The sequence below is a fragment of the Equus asinus genome, unplaced genomic scaffold (assembly GCF_041296235.1).
Source record: "Equus asinus isolate D_3611 breed Donkey unplaced genomic scaffold, EquAss-T2T_v2 contig_195, whole genome shotgun sequence".
NCBI lineage: Eukaryota > Metazoa > Chordata > Mammalia > Perissodactyla > Equidae > Equus > Equus asinus.
Window position 1 is genome coordinate 1000001 of NW_027224844.1, and position 19235 is coordinate 1019235.

Here is a 19235-nt window from a genome sequence, read left to right on the forward strand (position 1 = left end):
GAGGCGCCGGAGAGGCGGCGGCGGAAGGGCCGCGGCCCGCCGAGAGACGCGCTCGGGGCGAAGGAGGGAAGACAGAACCTCCCGAGGCAAGTCGGCCGCCGGAGCACACACGGGGTCTCACCGCCAGGGCCCTCCAGCACCAGGGGCGGTCCCGCGGCGCCCAGAACGGCGACTGGCCCCGTCGCCCCGCGCGCAGCTCACGGGGGCTCGGCCCCGCCACGGCCAGGGCTCTCCCGCACACGGCGCCAGCGTCCCGCGCCGGGCGCCTGGCGCGCGGGCCCCACCCGACCGGAGCCGAGAGCACTTCGCCCGGGGCCACCACCGGCCTCGGTGGCCGGAGGCGACACCCGCACAGCGAGGCCCACTTCGGTCCCGGCCGGTGGGCGGCGCGGCCAGGCGTCTGCCCGGGCGGGGGAGCACCGGGGGCAGCGGGGAGCGCGGCGCGCGCCTCGACGGAGGGAGCACGGGCTCGCGGGAAGGCTCCCGGGGACGGCCTCGGGCGCGGACGGGCCACCAGGAAAACACACGCGGGATCCCACCGCCAACGACACGCGAGGGCGGTCCCACGACGCCTGGGACGCCGGCCGGCCTCAGCCACCCCTCGGCCTCCCGCGGGCCCGGCCCCACCGCCGGGGCCTACGTGAGGCGCCCCCGCCGCCGGGGGCCGCCCCGTCCACCCAGCCACCCGTCTGCCTGTCTGGTCTGCTCCGGGGCCCACGTCCCGAGGGAACGCGCCCGAGAGCGGCGGCGGCCCCCACCCATGCCCGCACGCCACCACCGGCTGCGGCTCGGGACGGGAGCGAGCGGAGAGCCAGCCGCTCGCGGCGGGGCGGAGCCCGGACGGGGCCGGGCCCTCTCCCCGCCCCAGCGCGCGACGGGAGAACCACGCGCACGCTCGCGCACACGCGCGGCCCCGCGCCCGACGACGGCCCGGCCGGGCGTGACCCTCCCCCGACTCGGAGGGGGGAGGCGCCGGCCGCGGTAGGCAAAGAGCAGCTCTGCCCACGCGCCACGGTGGTGGCGTCCGTGGCTACTACGCGCAAAGGAGGGGCGGCGGCTGGGGGGTCCGGTACCCCAAGGCACCCTCTCGGATCGCTAGAGAAGGCTTTCTCACCGAGGGCGTGTCGCCCCCGCCCATCGTCCGCCATCGGGCCCACCAAGGCGCTTACAGACACCATGGCCACGCAATGCAGGAGGGGTCTGCGGTAGAGGTAAGGCCTAGAGCAAGTCGGAGCGTCCGTGGTCAGGGCCGCGAGCCCGCGCTGCCCCGGGCTCGCCATCTCTGGCCACACTGGGCTTAGCTAGGGATCTACAAGGCCCCTGTGCGGCTCCCAAGTCAGTGCCTCCCCTCAGGCCGAGAGACCAAGGGAGGCAGAGACTGGGACGGAGGTGCCGATCAAACAGCACCTCCCAACCAAAGAGCCAGCGCCACGCCGCTGGCTCGGCCCGCCACGGTCACTCCCACACCCGCGGGGAAACCCCAGCAAGGGGAACGCGCGGGCACGCGCCCGAGCCTGCCCGCCCCCACACGGCACGCCGTGGGGGGCGACGAGGCACCCGTCCCCCCCGAGGGGGACGAGGGGCACGCCTCCCTTACCGACTCGACCCCCCCGCTCCTCAGACACACCAGCGCAGTGGTTACCTGAGGAGGCCGACGGGAACAGAGAACGACACCGCCACTCGGCCTCGGGCGCCTGAGGGACGACCTGGAACGCTCCAGGGGCACCGCCAACGGCCTGGGGAACGCGCTCACGCGCCCGGGAAGGCGCGCGGCGCGGCGGCAACACGGCCCGCCCCACCGCGGGGAGGGCCGCCCGCGAGACACAGCCAAGAGGCACAGGCAGAGCATCCGCCGCGTCACGGAGACCCCGACACCGCCCACGCCACGAGGCACGGGGCGGGGGAGCGAGGTCGGGCCGGATTCCGCACCCCTGCCGCCTCCCACACGCCACTCACAGCGGGGGAGAACGGGCGAGGGGACCCGCGGGCAGAGCGAGAAGAGCGGTCCCGTTCGCCATGAACGTCCGTCCCTCGTCTGGCACGGCTTAGGCCCGGCCCGGGAGAGCACAGCATCACCACATCGGTCGGCAGCATAACGCGAGGGACCCCCGAGCAAGGGAAGGCCGGCAAGGACAGCGAGCGGAGGAGCCTGCTTCAGCCTCACCGACCCTTCTCCTCCTCCAGCAAGCGCGGGCGACCACCCCAGGACGAGAACGCCTGACACGCACTGGCACGGAGCCGGTGGGATGGGGTAAGTCGCGACCGCACCCGGGTGCCGGCGGCAGGGAGTGCACGTGGTAGAGGACCCCGCGCCTCTAACCCCGCCGCCCTCGGGTACCAGAGACCGGAGGTGGCACCACGGTCGTGGGGGCGCCTGGAACGCACAAGAGCCGGCGCGCAGGCCCCAGCGGGCGGCTCAAGCGGCGGGGGGTGGAAACGGGCGTCCGGTTCTCGGCCAGAGCCCGGAGCCCTCCCCGCACACGCATCCAGGCACCCGGAAGCTCTCGGGCGACTGTCACCCGAGCAGAGCGTGTCAGCACTTATCTGGCGGCACAAAACCACCCATTCGGGGGCAAGAATCGCCGCGCCCGGAGACGGGGCCCACCCACGGATCACCAGGGGAACCCCTGGATCACGGCCACGGCCACCAGACCTCAAGCACGACCCCATCGCCACCAGGCCCGGAGCTCCCGGGGCCATCTGGTCGACCCCAGAAGCGTGGCGGCAGGGGGAGCCGGGGACAGCCTCCCCGGGCCGCCCGCGCGGGCCGGGACCGGTCGGTCCCTCCCTCTGAGTCGCCGGGTCAGGACTTAGAAAAGAATTCCGCGGAGGCGCCTCCGGCGACCGGGCCCGGGGCGGGACCGTGGCTCCCGTCCCTCAGCCGGGGCTCCACCTACGCCTCGAGCCGGCCCCCTCCCGCCTCCGGACAAAGACGCGACCCGCGAAACTCGGAGAGAGAAGTCCGGTCCGACGGCCCGGACCCACCCCGGGCACGCGTCCGGGCCGGGGACGCCCTCCCCGGCCCGCCCTCGAGGGCTCCCGGGGCCGGTCCACGCTCTTCTCCAGGGCGGGACTTGGAAAAAAAAACTGCCACGGAGGAGGAGGCATCCGAGGACCGGGCCCGGTCCCCACCGCCAGAGCCGGTCGACTCGGAAGACCAGTGGGGAAAAGGCCAGCCCGGCGGCCGAGCCCGTCGCGCCCTCCACGGGCCTCCCCCGCAAGGCCCCGGCCGGTCGCCCACCTCCGGAGCGGGGCGCGGAAAGGGGATCGGCGACGCGGAAGGCCTGACCACCGGGCCGCCCTCGGGACGACGGCCGGGCACGGGACGAGCTCCCTCGCCCGTTCCCCCGCGGCGGCCCCCCACCCCCTCCCGGGGACGGAGGGGCACCGGCGGCTGCTGGTCGACCCGTCCGGGAGGCCCCACACCCCGGCCGGCACCGGGCGGCGCGGCGACAGCCACCTCCCTCAGTAGCCTGCACCTCCAATCTCCGGCGAGCGGGCGTCGCGCTCACGCCCCGGCGCCACCGGGCCAGATCCCGCCAGCGACGCCGGCCTCCCGGGACTCTGCCTCGGTCACCGCGGCCGAGTCCCGTCCCTTGGCCCGCGTCGCCGGAGCTCCGGAGGAAAGAGACGATATAAAAGCGGCCGCCAGGTGGCACCCGGCGACCGACGACCGCCTCAGCGGGACGGAGCCGGAGCGCGGGCCCGCCGGGGAGCACAGCCGGGCCGCCGGGCCGCCCGATCCCGTCCCGGCGCCCCCTCGGACCCAGCCTCCCGGCCCAGTGCGGCCCCGGGGCGTCCGCCCGCGGGCTCCCGGCCGCCAAGGCGCAGCCCCAGCCGCAGGAGGGGGACTCGGAAAAGGTTTCTCGGGCGATCACCGGGAAGGGGAAGGGGAGAGTTCCCCCCAGAGAGGCCAGGGGGCGGCCCGGGCCGGGCTGGGCCGGTGCGGCCGGGAGGCCGCCGCTTCCCGGAGCGGCTGGAGCGCCCCCGGGGTTCCCGGGAGGGCTTAGAAAATCAGGGCGGGCGGGGACGGTCAAACCGAAACCAGGCACGTCATCCGAGAAGGACCGTGATGACGGGAGGAGGAAAGCTTTCCAGTCCAGAGGGCCTGTCGAAGGCAGGCGGAGAGTCTACCCGCTGAAACTTACTAAGATGGGCAAAAGAAGCTAGCTCAGGCGCCGACATTTAAGGAAATAAAAAAAAAAAGCACGAGGGCGTGGAGAAATGGGGAAAAATCAACACTGAGAAATCTACCCTCTGAAACCGACGAAGATGGGCAACAGGGGCTAGCTCAGGTGGCAATTTTTAAGGAAAAATAAAAGGAAGTGCGTGGAGACCTGGGGAAAAAGCAACACGGAGAAATCTACCCTCTAGAACTGAGAAAGAAGCGCAACAGAGGCTAGCTCAGGTGGCAGTCTTTAAGCAAAAAAAATAAGATAAAAAAATCCAATGGCGAGGAGACCCGGTGAAAAAGCAACCCTGAAAAAGGTACCCTCTGAAACTGAGGAAGCAGGGCAACAGTGCCTAGCTCAGGTGACAATCTTTAAGCAAAAGAAACACACAAGGGCGTGGGGAGCTGGCGAAAAGGCAACACTGAGAAATCCAGCCTCTGAAACGGACGAAGATGGGCAACAGAGGCTAGCTCAGGTGGCAATCTTTAAGCAAAAGAAACACACAAGGGCGTGGAGGCCTGGGGAAAAAGCAACACGGAGAAATCCACCCTCTGAAACTGAGGAACATGGGCAAAAGAAGCTAGCTCAGGTTGCAACCTTTAAGCAGAAAAAAAACACAAGGGCGTGCAGACCTGGCAAAAAAGCAACAGTGAGAAATCTACCCTCTGAAACCGACGAAGATGGACAACAGAGGCTAGCTCAGGTGGCAATTTTTAAGGAAAAATAAAAGGAAGTGCGTGGAGACCTGGGGAAAAAGCAACACGGAGAAATCTACCCTCTAGAACTGAGAAAGAAGCGCAACAGAGGCTAGCTCAGGTGGCAATCTTTAAGCAAAAAAAATAAAATAAAAAAATACAATGGCGAGGAGACCCGGTCAAAAAGCAACCCTGAAAAAGGTACCCTCTGAAACTGAGGAAGCAGGGCAACAGTGCCTAGCTCAGGTGACAATCTTTAAGCAAAAGAAACACACAAGGGCGTGGGGAGCTGGCGAAAAGGCAACACTGAGAAATCCAGCCTCTGAAACGGACGAAGATGGGCAACAGAGGCTAGCTCAGGTGGCAATCTTTAAGCAAAAGAAACACACAAGGGCGTGGAGACCTGGGGAAAAAGCAACACGGAGAAATCCACCCTCTGAAACTGAGGAAGATGGGCAAGAGAGGCTACCTCAGGTGGCAATCCTTAAGCAAAAACAAAGCACAAAGGCGTGGAGCCCTGGGGACAAAGCAACCCTGAAATATCTACCCTCTGAAACTGAGGAACATGGGCAAGAGAGGCTAGCTCAGGTGGCAATCGTTAAGCAGAAACAAAACACAAAGGCGTGGAGACCTGGGGAAAAAGCAACCCTGAAATATCTACCCTCTGAAACTGAGGAAGATGGGCAAGAGAGGCTGGCTTCAGGTGGCAATCTTTAAGCAAAAGAAACACACAAGGGCGTGGGGAGCTGGGGAAAAGGCAACACTGAGAAATCCACCCTCTGAAACGGACGAAGATGGGCAACAGAGGCTAGCTCAGGGGGCAATCGTTAAGCAAAAACAAAACCCAAAGGCGTGGAGACCTGGGGAAAAAGCAACCCTGAAATATCTACCCTCTGAAACTGAGGAAGATGGGCAAGAGAGGCTGGCTTCAGGTGGCAATCGTTAAGCAAAAGAAACACACAAGGGCGTGGAGACCTGGGGAAAAAGCAACATTCAGAAATCCACCCTCTGAAACTGAGGAAGATGGGCAACAGAGGCTACCTCAGGTGGCAATCGTTAAGCCAAAGAAACACACAAGGGTGTGGAGACCTGGGGAAAAAGCAACACGGAGAAATCCACCCTCTGAAACTGAGGAACATGGGCAAAAGAAGCTAGCTCAGGTTGCAACCTTTAAGCAGAAAAAAAACACATGGGCGTGCAGACCTGGCAAAAAAGCAACAGTGAGAAATCTACCCTCTGAAACCGACGAAGATGGACAACAGAGGCTAGCTCAGGTGGCAATTTTTAAGGAAAAATAAAAGGAAGTGCGTGGAGACCTGGGGAAAAAGCAACACGGAGAAATCTACCCTCTAGAACTGAGAAAGAAGCGCAACAGAGGCTAGCTCAGGTGGCAATCTTTAAGCAAAAAAAATAAAATAAAAAAATACAATGGCGAGGAGACCCGGTCAAAAAGCAACCCTGAAAAAGGTACCCTCTGAAACTGAGGAAGCAGGGCAACAGTGCCTAGCTCAGGTGACAATCTTTAAGCAAAAGAAACACACAAGGGCGTGGAGACCTGGGGAAAAAGCAACACGGAGAAATCCACCCTCTGAAACTGAGGAAGATGGGCAAGAGAGGCTACCTCAGGTGGCAATCCTTAAGCAAAAACAAAGCACAAAGGCGTGGAGCCCTGGGGACAAAGCAACCCTGAAATATCTACCCTCTGAAACTGAGGAACATGGGCAAGAGAGGCTAGCTCAGGTGGCACTCGTTAAGCAAAAACAAAACACAAAGGCGTGGAGACCTGGGGAAAAAGCAACCCTGAAATATCTACCCTCTGAAACTGAGGAAGATGGGCAAGAGAGGCTGGCTTCAGGTGGCAAACGTTAAGCAAAAGAAACACACAAGGGCGTGGAGACCTGGGGAAACAGCAACACGGAGATATCGACCCTCTGAAACTCAGGAAGATGGGCAAGAGAGGCTAGCTCAGGTGGCAATCGTTAAGCAAAAACAAAACCCAAAGGCGTGGAGACCTGGGGAAAAAGCAACCCTGAAATATCTACCCTCTGAAACTGAGGAAGATGGGCAAGAGAGGCTGGCTTCAGGTGGCAATCTTTAAGCAAAAGAAACACACAAGGGCGTGGGGAGCTGGGGAAAAGGCAACACTGAGAAATCCACCCTCTGAAACGGACGAAGATGGGCAACAGAGGCTAGCTCAGGTGGCAATCGTTAAGCAAAAGAAACACACAAGGGCGTGGAGGCCTGGGGAAAAAGCAACACGGAGAAATCCACCCTCTGAAACTGAGGAACATGGGCAAAAGAAGCTAGCTCAGGTTGCAACCTTTAAGCAGAAAAAAAACACAAGGGCGTGCAGACCTGGCAAAAAAGCAACAGTGAGAAATCTACCCTCTGAAACCGACGAAGATGGACAACAGAGGCTAGCTCAGGTGGCAATTTTTAAGGAAAAATAAAAGGAAGTGCGTGGAGACCTGGGGAAAAAGCAACACGGAGAAATCTACCCTCTAGAACTGAGAAAGAAGCGCAACAGAGGCTAGCTCAGGTGGCAATCTTTAAGCAAAAAAAATAAAATAAAAAAATACAATGGCGAGGAGACCCGGTCAAAAAGCAACCCTGAAAAAGGTACCCTCTGAAACTGAGGAAGCAGGGCAACAGTGCCTAGCTCAGGTGACAATCTTTAAGCAAAAGAAACACACAAGGGCGTGGGGAGCTGGCGAAAAGGCAACACTGAGAAATCCACCCTCTGAAACGGACGAAGATGGGCAACAGAGGCTAGCTCAGGTGGCAATCTTTAAGCAAAAGAAACACACAAGGGCGTGGAGACCTGGGGAAAAAGCAACACGGAGAAATCCACCCTCTGAAACTGAGGAAGATGGGCAAGAGAGGCTACCTCAGGTGGCAATCCTTAAGCAAAAACAAAGCACAAAGGCGTGGAGCCCTGGGGACAAAGCAACCCTGAAATATCTACCCTCTGAAACTGAGGAACATGGGCAAGAGAGGCTAGCTCAGGTGGCAATCGTTAAGCAAAAACAAAACACAAAGGCGTGGAGACCTGGGGAAAAAGCAACCCTGAAATATCTACCCTCTGAAACTGAGGAAGATGGGCAAGAGAGGCTGGCTTCAGGTGGCAATCTTTAAGCAAAAGAAACACACAAGGGCGTGGGGAGCTGGGGAAAAGGCAACACTGAGAAATCCACCCTCTGAAACGGACGAAGATGGGCAACAGAGGCTAGCTCAGGTGGCAATCGTTAAGCAAAAACAAAACCCAAAGGCGTGGAGACCTGGGGAAAAAGCAACCCTGAAATATCTACCCTCTGAAACTGAGGAAGATGGGCAAGAGAGGCTGGCTTCAGGTGGCAATCGTTAAGCAAAAGAAACACACAAGGGCGTGGAGACCTGGGGAAAAAGCAACATTCAGAAATCCACCCTCTGAAACTGAGGAAGATGGGCAACAGAGGCTAGCTCAGGTGGCAATCGTTAAGCCAAAGAAACACACAAGGGTGTGGAGACCTGGGGAAAAAGCAACACGGAGAAATCCACCCTCTGAAACTGAGGAAGATGGGCAAGAGAGGCTACCTCAGGTGGCAATCCTTAAGCAAAAACAAAGCACAAAGGCGTGGAGCCCTGGGGACAAAGCAACCCTGAAATATCTACCCTCTGAAACTGAGGAACATGGGCAAGAGAGGCTAGCTCAGGTGGCACTCGTTAAGCAAAAACAAAACACAAAGGCGTGGAGACCTGGGGAAAAAGCAACCCTGAAATATCTACCCTCTGAAACTGAGGAAGATGGGCAAGAGAGGCTGGCTTCAGGTGGCAAACGTTAAGCAAAAGAAACACACAAGGGCGTGGAGACCTGGGGAAACAGCAACACGGAGATATCGACCCTCTGAAACTCAGGAAGATGGGCAAGAGAGGCTAGCTCAGGTGGCAATCGTTAAGCAAAAACAAAACCCAAAGGCGTGGAGACCTGGGGAAAAAGCAACCCTGAAATATCTACCCTCTGAAACTGAGGAAGATGGGCAAGAGAGGCTGGCTTCAGGTGGCAATCTTTAAGCAAAAGAAACACACAAGGGCGTGGGGAGCTGGGGAAAAGGCAACACTGAGAAATCCACCCTCTGAAACGGACGAAGATGGGCAACAGAGGCTAGCTCAGGTGGCAATCGTTAAGCAAAAGAAACACACAAGGGCGTGGAGGCCTGGGGAAAAAGCAACACGGAGAAATCCACCCTCTGAAACTGAGGAACATGGGCAAAAGAAGCTAGCTCAGGTTGCAACCTTTAAGCAGAAAAAAAACACAAGGGCGTGCAGACCTGGCAAAAAAGCAACAGTGAGAAATCTACCCTCTGAAACCGACGAAGATGGACAACAGAGGCTAGCTCAGGTGGCAATTTTTAAGGAAAAATAAAAGGAAGTGCGTGGAGACCTGGGGAAAAAGCAACACGGAGAAATCTACCCTCTAGAACTGAGAAAGAAGCGCAACAGAGGCTAGCTCAGGTGGCAATCTTTAAGCAAAAAAAATAAAATAAAAAAATACAATGGCGAGGAGACCCGGTCAAAAAGCAACCCTGAAAAAGGTACCCTCTGAAACTGAGGAAGCAGGGCAACAGTGCCTAGCTCAGGTGACAATCTTTAAGCAAAAGAAACACACAAGGGCGTGGGGAGCTGGCGAAAAGGCAACACTGAGAAATCCACCCTCTGAAACGGACGAAGATGGGCAACAGAGGCTAGCTCAGGTGGCAATCTTTAAGCAAAAGAAACACACAAGGGCGTGGAGACCTGGGGAAAAAGCAACACGGAGAAATCCACCCTCTGAAACTGAGGAAGATGGGCAAGAGAGGCTACCTCAGGTGGCAATCCTTAAGCAAAAACAAAGCACAAAGGCGTGGAGCCCTGGGGACAAAGCAACCCTGAAATATCTACCCTCTGAAACTGAGGAACATGGGCAAGAGAGGCTAGCTCAGGTGGCAATCGTTAAGCAAAAACAAAACACAAAGGCGTGGAGACCTGGGGAAAAAGCAACCCTGAAATATCTACCCTCTGAAACTGAGGAAGATGGGCAAGAGAGGCTGGCTTCAGGTGGCAATCTTTAAGCAAAAGAAACACACAAGGGCGTGGGGAGCTGGGGAAAAGGCAACACTGAGAAATCCACCCTCTGAAACGGACGAAGATGGGCAACAGAGGCTAGCTCAGGTGGCAATCGTTAAGCAAAAACAAAACCCAAAGGCGTGGAGACCTGGGGAAAAAGCAACCCTGAAATATCTACCCTCTGAAACTGAGGAAGATGGGCAAGAGAGGCTGGCTTCAGGTGGCAATCGTTAAGCAAAAGAAACACACAAGGGCGTGGAGACCTGGGGAAAAAGCAACATTCAGAAATCCACCCTCTGAAACTGAGGAAGATGGGCAACAGAGGCTAGCTCAGGTGGCAATCGTTAAGCCAAAGAAACACACAAGGGTGTGGAGACCTGGGGAAAAAGCAACACGGAGAAATCCACCCTCTGAAACTGAGGAACATGGGCAAAAGAAGCTAGCTCAGGTTGCAACCTTTAAGCAGAAAAAAAACACATGGGCGTGCAGACCTGGCAAAAAAGCAACAGTGAGAAATCTACCCTCTGAAACCGACGAAGATGGGCAACAGAGGCTAGCTCAGGTGGCAATTTTTAAGGAAAAATAAAAGGAAGTGCGTGGAGACCTGGGGAAAAAGCAACACGGAGAAATCTACCCTCTAGAACTGAGAAAGAAGCGCAACAGAGGCTAGCTCAGGTGGCAATCTTTAAGCAAAAAAAATAAGATAAAAAAATACAATGGCGAGGAGACCCGGTCAAAAAGCAACCCTGAAAAAGGTACCCTCTGAAACTGAGGAAGCAGGGCAACAGTGCCTAGCTCAGGTGACAATCTTTAAGCAAAAGAAACACACAAGGGCGTGGGGAGCTGGCGAAAAGGCAACACTGAGAAATCCACCCTCTGAAACCGACGAAGATGGGCAACAGAGGCTAGCTCAGGTGGCAATCTTTAAGCAAAAGAAACACACAAGGGCGTGGAGACCTGGGGAAAAAGCAACACGGAGAAATCCACCCTCTGAAACTGAGGAAGATGGGCAAGAGAGGCTACCTCAGGTGGCAATCCTTAAGCAAAAACAAAGCACAAAGGCGTGGAGCCCTGGGGACAAAGCAACCCTGAAATATCTACCCTCTGAAACTGAGGAACATGGGCAAGAGAGGCTAGCTCAGGTGGCACTCGTTAAGCAAAAACAAAACACAAAGGCGTGGAGACCTGGGGAAAAAGCAACCCTGAAATATCTACCCTCTGAAACTGAGGAAGATGGGCAAGAGAGGCTGGCTTCAGGTGGCAATCTTTAAGCAAAAGAAACACACAAGGGCGTGGAGGCCTGGGGAAAAAGCAACACGGAGAAATCCACCCTCTGAAACTGAGGAACATGGGCAAAAGAAGCTAGCTCAGGTTGCAACCTTTAAGCAGAAAAAAAACACAAGGGCGTGCAGACCTGGCAAAAAAGCAACAGTGAGAAATCTACCCTCTGAAACCGACGAAGATGGACAACAGAGGCTAGCTCAGGTGGCAATTTTTAAGGAAAAATAAAAGGAAGTGCGTGGAGACCTGGGGAAAAAGCAACACGGAGAAATCTACCCTCTAGAACTGAGAAAGAAGCGCAACAGAGGCTAGCTCAGGTGGCAATCTTTAAGCAAAAGAAATAAAATAAAAAAATACAATGGCGAGGAGACCCGGTCAAAAAGCAACCCTGAAAAAGGTACCCTCTGAAACTGAGGAAGCAGGGCAACAGTGCCTAGCTCAGGTGACAATCTTTAAGCAAAAGAAACACACAAGGGCGTGGGGAGCTGGCGAAAAGGCAACACTGAGAAATCCACCCTCTGAAACGGACGAAGATGGGCAACAGAGGCTAGCTCAGGTGGCAATCTTTAAGCAAAAGAAACACACAAGGGCGTGGAGACCTGGGGAAAAAGCAACACGGAGAAATCCACCCTCTGAAACTGAGGAAGATGGGCAAGAGAGGCTACCTCAGGTGGCAATCCTTAAGCAAAAACAAAGCACAAAGGCGTGGAGCCCTGGGGACAAAGCAACCCTGAAATATCTACCCTCTGAAACTGAGGAACATGGGCAAGAGAGGCTAGCTCAGGTGGCAATCGTTAAGCAAAAACAAAACACAAAGGCGTGGAGACCTGGGGAAAAAGCAACCCTGAAATATCTACCCTCTGAAACTGAGGAAGATGGGCAAGAGAGGCTGGCTTCAGGTGGCAATCTTTAAGCAAAAGAAACACACAAGGGCGTGGGGAGCTGGGGAAAAAGCAACACTGAGAAATCCACCCTCTGAAACGGACGAAGATGGGCAACAGAGGCTAGCTCAGGTGGCAATCGTTAAGCAAAAACAAAACCCAAAGGCGTGGAGACCTGGGGAAAAAGCAACCCTGAAATATCTACCCTCTGAAACTGAGGAAGATGGGCAAGAGAGGCTGGCTTCAGGTGGCAATCGTTAAGCAAAAGAAACACACAAGGGCGTGGAGACCTGGGGAAAAAGCAACATTCAGAAATCCACCCTCTGAAACTGAGGAAGATGGGCAACAGAGGCTAGCTCAGGTGGCAATCGTTAAGCCAAAGAAACACACAAGGGTGTGGAGACCTGGGGAAAAAGCAACACGGAGAAATCCACCCTCTGAAACTGAGGAACATGGGCAAAAGAAGCTAGCTCAGGTTGCAACCTTTAAGCAGAAAAAAAACACATGGGCGTGCAGACCTGGCAAAAAAGCAACAGTGAGAAATCTACCCTCTGAAACCGACGAAGATGGGCAACAGAGGCTAGCTCAGGTGGCAATTTTTAAGGAAAAATAAAAGGAAGTGCGTGGAGACCTGGGGAAAAAGCAACACGGAGAAATCTACCCTCTAGAACTGAGAAAGAAGCGCAACAGAGGCTAGCTCAGGTGGCAATCTTTAAGCAAAAAAAATAAGATAAAAAAATACAATGGCGAGGAGACCCGGTCAAAAAGCAACCCTGAAAAAGGTACCCTCTGAAACTGAGGAAGCAGGGCAACAGTGCCTAGCTCAGGTGACAATCTTTAAGCAAAAGAAACACACAAGGGCGTGGGGAGCTGGCGAAAAGGCAACACTGAGAAATCCACCCTCTGAAACCGACGAAGATGGGCAACAGAGGCTAGCTCAGGTGGCAATCTTTAAGCAAAAGAAACACACAAGGGCGTGGAGACCTGGGGAAAAAGCAACACGGAGAAATCCACCCTCTGAAACTGAGGAAGATGGGCAAGAGAGGCTACCTCAGGTGGCAATCCTTAAGCAAAAACAAAGCACAAAGGCGTGGAGCCCTGGGGACAAAGCAACCCTGAAATATCTACCCTCTGAAACTGAGGAACATGGGCAAGAGAGGCTAGCTCAGGTGGCACTCGTTAAGCAAAAACAAAACACAAAGGCGTGGAGACCTGGGGAAAAAGCAACCCTGAAATATCTACCCTCTGAAACTGAGGAAGATGGGCAAGAGAGGCTGGCTTCAGGTGGCAATCTTTAAGCAAAAGAAACACACAAGGGCGTGGAGGCCTGGGGAAAAAGCAACACGGAGAAATCCACCCTCTGAAACTGAGGGACATGGGCAAAAGAAGCTAGCTCAGGTTGCAACCTTTAAGCAGAAAAAAAACACAAGGGCGTGCAGACCTGGCAAAAAAGCAACAGTGAGAAATCTACCCTCTGAAACCGACGAAGATGGGCAACAGAGGCTAGCTCAGGTGGCAATTTTTAAGGAAAAATAAAAGGAAGTGCGTGGAGACCTGGGGAAAAAGCAACACGGAGAAATCTACCCTCTAGAACTGAGAAAGAAGCGCAACAGAGGCTAGCTCAGGTGGCAATCTTTAAGCAAAAAAAATAAGATAAAAAAATACAATGGCGAGGAGACCCGGTCAAAAAGCAACCCTGAAAAAGGTACCCTCTGAAACTGAGGAAGCAGGGCAACAGTGCCTAGCTCAGGTGACAATCTTTAAGCAAAAGAAACACACAAGGGCGTGGGGAGCTGGCGAAAAGGCAACACTGAGAAATCCACCCTCTGAAACCGACGAAGATGGGCAACAGAGGCTAGCTCAGGTGGCAATCTTTAAGCAAAAGAAACACACAAGGGCGTGGAGACCTGGGGAAAAAGCAACACGGAGAAATCCACCCTCTGAAACTGAGGAAGATGGGCAAGAGAGGCTACCTCAGGTGGCAATCCTTAAGCAAAAACAAAGCACAAAGGCGTGGAGCCCTGGGGACAAAGCAACCCTGAAATATCTACCCTCTGAAACTGAGGAACATGGGCAAGAGAGGCTAGCTCAGGTGGCACTCGTTAAGCAAAAACAAAACACAAAGGCGTGGAGACCTGGGGAAAAAGCAACCCTGAAATATCTACCCTCTGAAACTGAGGAAGATGGGCAAGAGAGGCTGGCTTCAGGTGGCAATCTTTAAGCAAAAGAAACACACAAGGGCGTGGAGGCCTGGGGAAAAAGCAACACGGAGAAATCCACCCTCTGAAACTGAGGGACATGGGCAAAAGAAGCTAGCTCAGGTTGCAACCTTTAAGCAGAAAAAAAACACAAGGGCGTGCAGACCTGGCAAAAAAGCAACAGTGAGAAATCTACCCTCTGAAACCGACGAAGATGGACAACAGAGGCTAGCTCAGGTGGCAATTTTTAAGGAGAAATAAAAGGAAGTGCGTGGAGACCTGGGGAAAAAGCAACACGGAGAAATCTACCCTCTAGAACTGAGAAAGAAGCGCAACAGAGGCTAGCTCAGGTGGCAATCTTTAAGCAAAAAAAATAAAATAAAAAAATACAATGGCGAGGAGACCCGGTCAAAAAGCAACCCTGAAAAAGGTACCCTCTGAAACTGAGGAAGCAGGGCAACAGTGCCTAGCTCAGGTGACAATCTTTAAGCAAAAGAAACACACAAGGGCGTGGGGAGCTGGCGAAAAGGCAACACTGAGAAATCCACCCTCTGAAACGGACGAAGATGGGCAACAGAGGCTAGCTCAGGTGGCAATCCTTAAGCAAAAACAAAGCACAAAGGCGTGGAGCCCTGGGGACAAAGCAACCCTGAAATATCTACCCTCTGAAACTGAGGAACATGGGCAAGAGAGGCTAGCTCAGGTGGCACTCGTTAAGCAAAAACAAAACACAAAGGCGTGGAGACCTGGGGAAAAAGCAACCCTGAAATATCTACCCTCTGAAACTGAGGAAGATGGGCAAGAGAGGCTGGCTTCAGGTGGCAAACGTTAAGCAAAAGAAACACACAAGGGCGTGGAGACCTGGGGAAACAGCAACACGGAGATATCGACCCTCTGAAACTCAGGAAGATGGGCAAGAGAGGCTAGCTCAGGTGGCAATCGTTAAGCAAAAACAAAACCCAAAGGCGTGGAGACCTGGGGAAAAAGCAACCCTGAAATATCTACCCTCTGAAACTGAGGAAGATGGGCAAGAGAGGCTGGCTTCAGGTGGCAATCTTTAAGCAAAAGAAACACACAAGGGCGTGGAGGCCTGGGGAAAAAGCAACACGGAGAAATCCACCCTCTGAAACTGAGGGACATGGGCAAAAGAAGCTAGCTCAGGTTGCAACCTTTAAGCAGAAAAAAAACACAAGGGCGTGCAGACCTGGCAAAAAAGCAACAGTGAGAAATCTACCCTCTGAAACCGACGAAGATGGGCAACAGAGGCTAGCTCAGGTGGCAATTTTTAAGGAAAAATAAAAGGAAGTGCGTGGAGACCTGGGGAAAAAGCAACACGGAGAAATCTACCCTCTAGAACTGAGAAAGAAGCGCAACAGAGGCTAGCTCAGGTGGCAATCTTTAAGCAAAAAAAATAAGATAAAAAAATACAATGGCGAGGAGACCCGGTCAAAAAGCAACCCTGAAAAAGGTACCCTCTGAAACTGAGGAAGCAGGGCAACAGTGCCTAGCTCAGGTGACAATCTTTAAGCAAAAGAAACACACAAGGGCGTGGGGAGCTGGCGAAAAGGCAACACTGAGAAATCCACCCTCTGAAACCGACGAAGATGGGCAACAGAGGCTAGCTCAGGTGGCAATCTTTAAGCAAAAGAAACACACAAGGGCGTGGAGACCTGGGGAAAAAGCAACACGGAGAAATCCACCCTCTGAAACTGAGGAAGATGGGCAAGAGAGGCTACCTCAGGTGGCAATCCTTAAGCAAAAACAAAGCACAAAGGCGTGGAGCCCTGGGGACAAAGCAACCCTGAAATATCTACCCTCTGAAACTGAGGAACATGGGCAAGAGAGGCTAGCTCAGGTGGCACTCGTTAAGCAAAAACAAAACACAAAGGCGTGGAGACCTGGGGAAAAAGCAACCCTGAAATATCTACCCTCTGAAACTGAGGAAGATGGGCAAGAGAGGCTGGCTTCAGGTGGCAATCTTTAAGCAAAAGAAACACACAAGGGCGTGGAGGCCTGGGGAAAAAGCAACACGGAGAAATCCACCCTCTGAAACTGAGGGACATGGGCAAAAGAAGCTAGCTCAGGTTGCAACCTTTAAGCAGAAAAAAAACACAAGGGCGTGCAGACCTGGCAAAAAAGCAACAGTGAGAAATCTACCCTCTGAAACCGACGAAGATGGACAACAGAGGCTAGCTCAGGTGGCAATTTTTAAGGAGAAATAAAAGGAAGTGCGTGGAGACCTGGGGAAAAAGCAACACGGAGAAATCTACCCTCTAGAACTGAGAAAGAAGCGCAACAGAGGCTAGCTCAGGTGGCAATCTTTAAGCAAAAAAAATAAAATAAAAAAATACAATGGCGAGGAGACCCGGTCAAAAAGCAACCCTGAAAAAGGTACCCTCTGAAACTGAGGAAGCAGGGCAACAGTGCCTAGCTCAGGTGACAATCTTTAAGCAAAAGAAACACACAAGGGCGTGGGGAGCTGGCGAAAAGGCAACACTGAGAAATCCACCCTCTGAAACGGACGAAGATGGGCAACAGAGGCTAGCTCAGGTGGCAATCCTTAAGCAAAAACAAAGCACAAAGGCGTGGAGCCCTGGGGACAAAGCAACCCTGAAATATCTACCCTCTGAAACTGAGGAACATGGGCAAGAGAGGCTAGCTCAGGTGGCACTCGTTAAGCAAAAACAAAACACAAAGGCGTGGAGACCTGGGGAAAAAGCAACCCTGAAATATCTACCCTCTGAAACTGAGGAAGATGGGCAAGAGAGGCTGGCTTCAGGTGGCAAACGTTAAGCAAAAGAAACACACAAGGGCGTGGAGACCTGGGGAAACAGCAACACGGAGATATCGACCCTCTGAAACTCAGGAAGATGGGCAAGAGAGGCTAGCTCAGGTGGCAATCGTTAAGCAAAAACAAAACCCAAAGGCGTGGAGACCTGGGGAAAAAGCAACCCTGAAATATCTACCCTCTGAAACTGAGGAAGATGGGCAAGAGAGGCTGGCTTCAGGTGGCAATCTTTAAGCAAAAGAAACACACAAGGGCGTGGGGAGCTGGGGAAAAGGCAACACTGAGAAATCCACCCTCTGAAACGGACGAAGATGGGCAACAGAGGCTAGCTCAGGTGGCAATCGTTAAGCAAAAGAAACACACAAGGGCGTGGAGGCCTGGGGAAAAAGCAACACGGAGAAATCCACCCTCTGAAACTGAGGAACATGGGCAAAAGAAGCTAGCTCAGGTTGCAACCTTTAAGCAGAAAAAAAACACAAGGGCGTGCAGACCTGGCAAAAAAGCAACAGTGAGAAATCTACCCTCTGAAACCGACGAAGATGGACAACAGAGGCTAGCTCAGGTGGCAATTTTTAAGGAAAAATAAAAGGAAGTGCGTGGAGACCTGGGGAAAAAGCAACACGGAGAAATCTACCCTCTAGAACTGAGAAAGAAGCGCAACAGAGGCTAGCTCAGGTGGCAATCTTTAAGCAAAAAAAATAAAATAAAAAAATACAATGGCGAGGAGACCCGGTCAAAAAGCAACCCTGAAAAAGGTACCCTCTGAAACTGAGGAAGCAGGGCAACAGTGCCTAGCTCAGGTGACAATCTTTAAGCAAAAGAAACACACAAGGGCGTGGGGAGCTGGCGAAAAGGCAACACTGAGAAATCCACCCTCTGAAACGGACGAAGATGGGCAACAGAGGCTAGCTCAGGTGGCAATCTTTAAGCAAAAGAAACACACAAGGGCGTGGAGACCTGGGGAAAAAGCAACACGGAGAAATCCACCCTCTGAAACTGAGGAAGATGGGCAAGAGAGGCTACCTCAGGTGGCAATCCTTAAGCAAAAACAAAGCACAAAGGCGTGGAGCCCTGGGGACAAAGCAACCCTGAAATATCTACCCTCTGAAACTGAGGAACATGGGCAAGAGAGGCTAGCTCAGGGGGCAATCGTTAAGCAAAAACAAAACACAAAGGCGTGGAGACCTGGGGAAAAAGCAACCCTGAAATATCTACCCTCTGAAACTGAGGAAGATGGGCAAGAGGCTGGCTTCAGGTGGCAATCTTTAAGCAAAAGAAACACACAAGGGCGTGGGGAGCTGGGGAAAAGGCAACACTGAGAAATCCACCCTCTGAAACGGACGAAGATGGGCAACAGAGGCTAGCTCAGGTGGCAATCGTTAAGCCAAAGAAACACACAAGGGTGTGGAGACCTGGGGAAAAAGCAACACGGAGAAATCCACCCTCTGAAACTGACGAACATGGGCAAAAGAAGCTAGCTCAGGTTGCAACCTTTAAGCAGAAAAAAAACACATGGGCGTGCAGACCTGGCAAAAAAGCAACAGTGAGAAATCTACCCTCTGAAACCGACGAAGATGGGCAACAGAGTCTAGCTCAGGTGGCAATTTTTAAGGAAAAATAAAAGGAAGTGCGTGGAGACCTGGGGAAAAAGCAACACGGAGAAATCTACCCTCTAGAACTGAGAAAGAAGCGCAACAGAGGCTAGCTCAGGTGGCAATCTTTAAGCAAAAAAAATAAGATAAAAAAATACAATGGCGAGGAGACCCGGTCAAAAAGCAACCCTGAAAAAGGTACCCTCTGAAACTGAGGAAGCAGGGCAACAGTGCCTAGCTCAGGTGACAATCTTTAAGCAAAAGAAACACACAAGGGCGTGGGGAGCTGGCGAAAAGGCAACACTGAGAAATCCACCCTCTGAAACGGACGAAGATGGGCAACAGAGGCTAGCTCAGGTGGCAATCGTTAAGCAAAAGAAACACACAAGGGCGTGGAGACCTGGGGAAAAAGCAACACGGAGAAATCCACCCTCTGAAACTGAGGAAGATGGGCAAGAGAGGCTACCTCAGGTGGCAATCCTTAAGCAAAAACAAAGCACAAAGGCGTGGAGCCCTGGGGACAAAGCAACCCTGAAATATCTACCC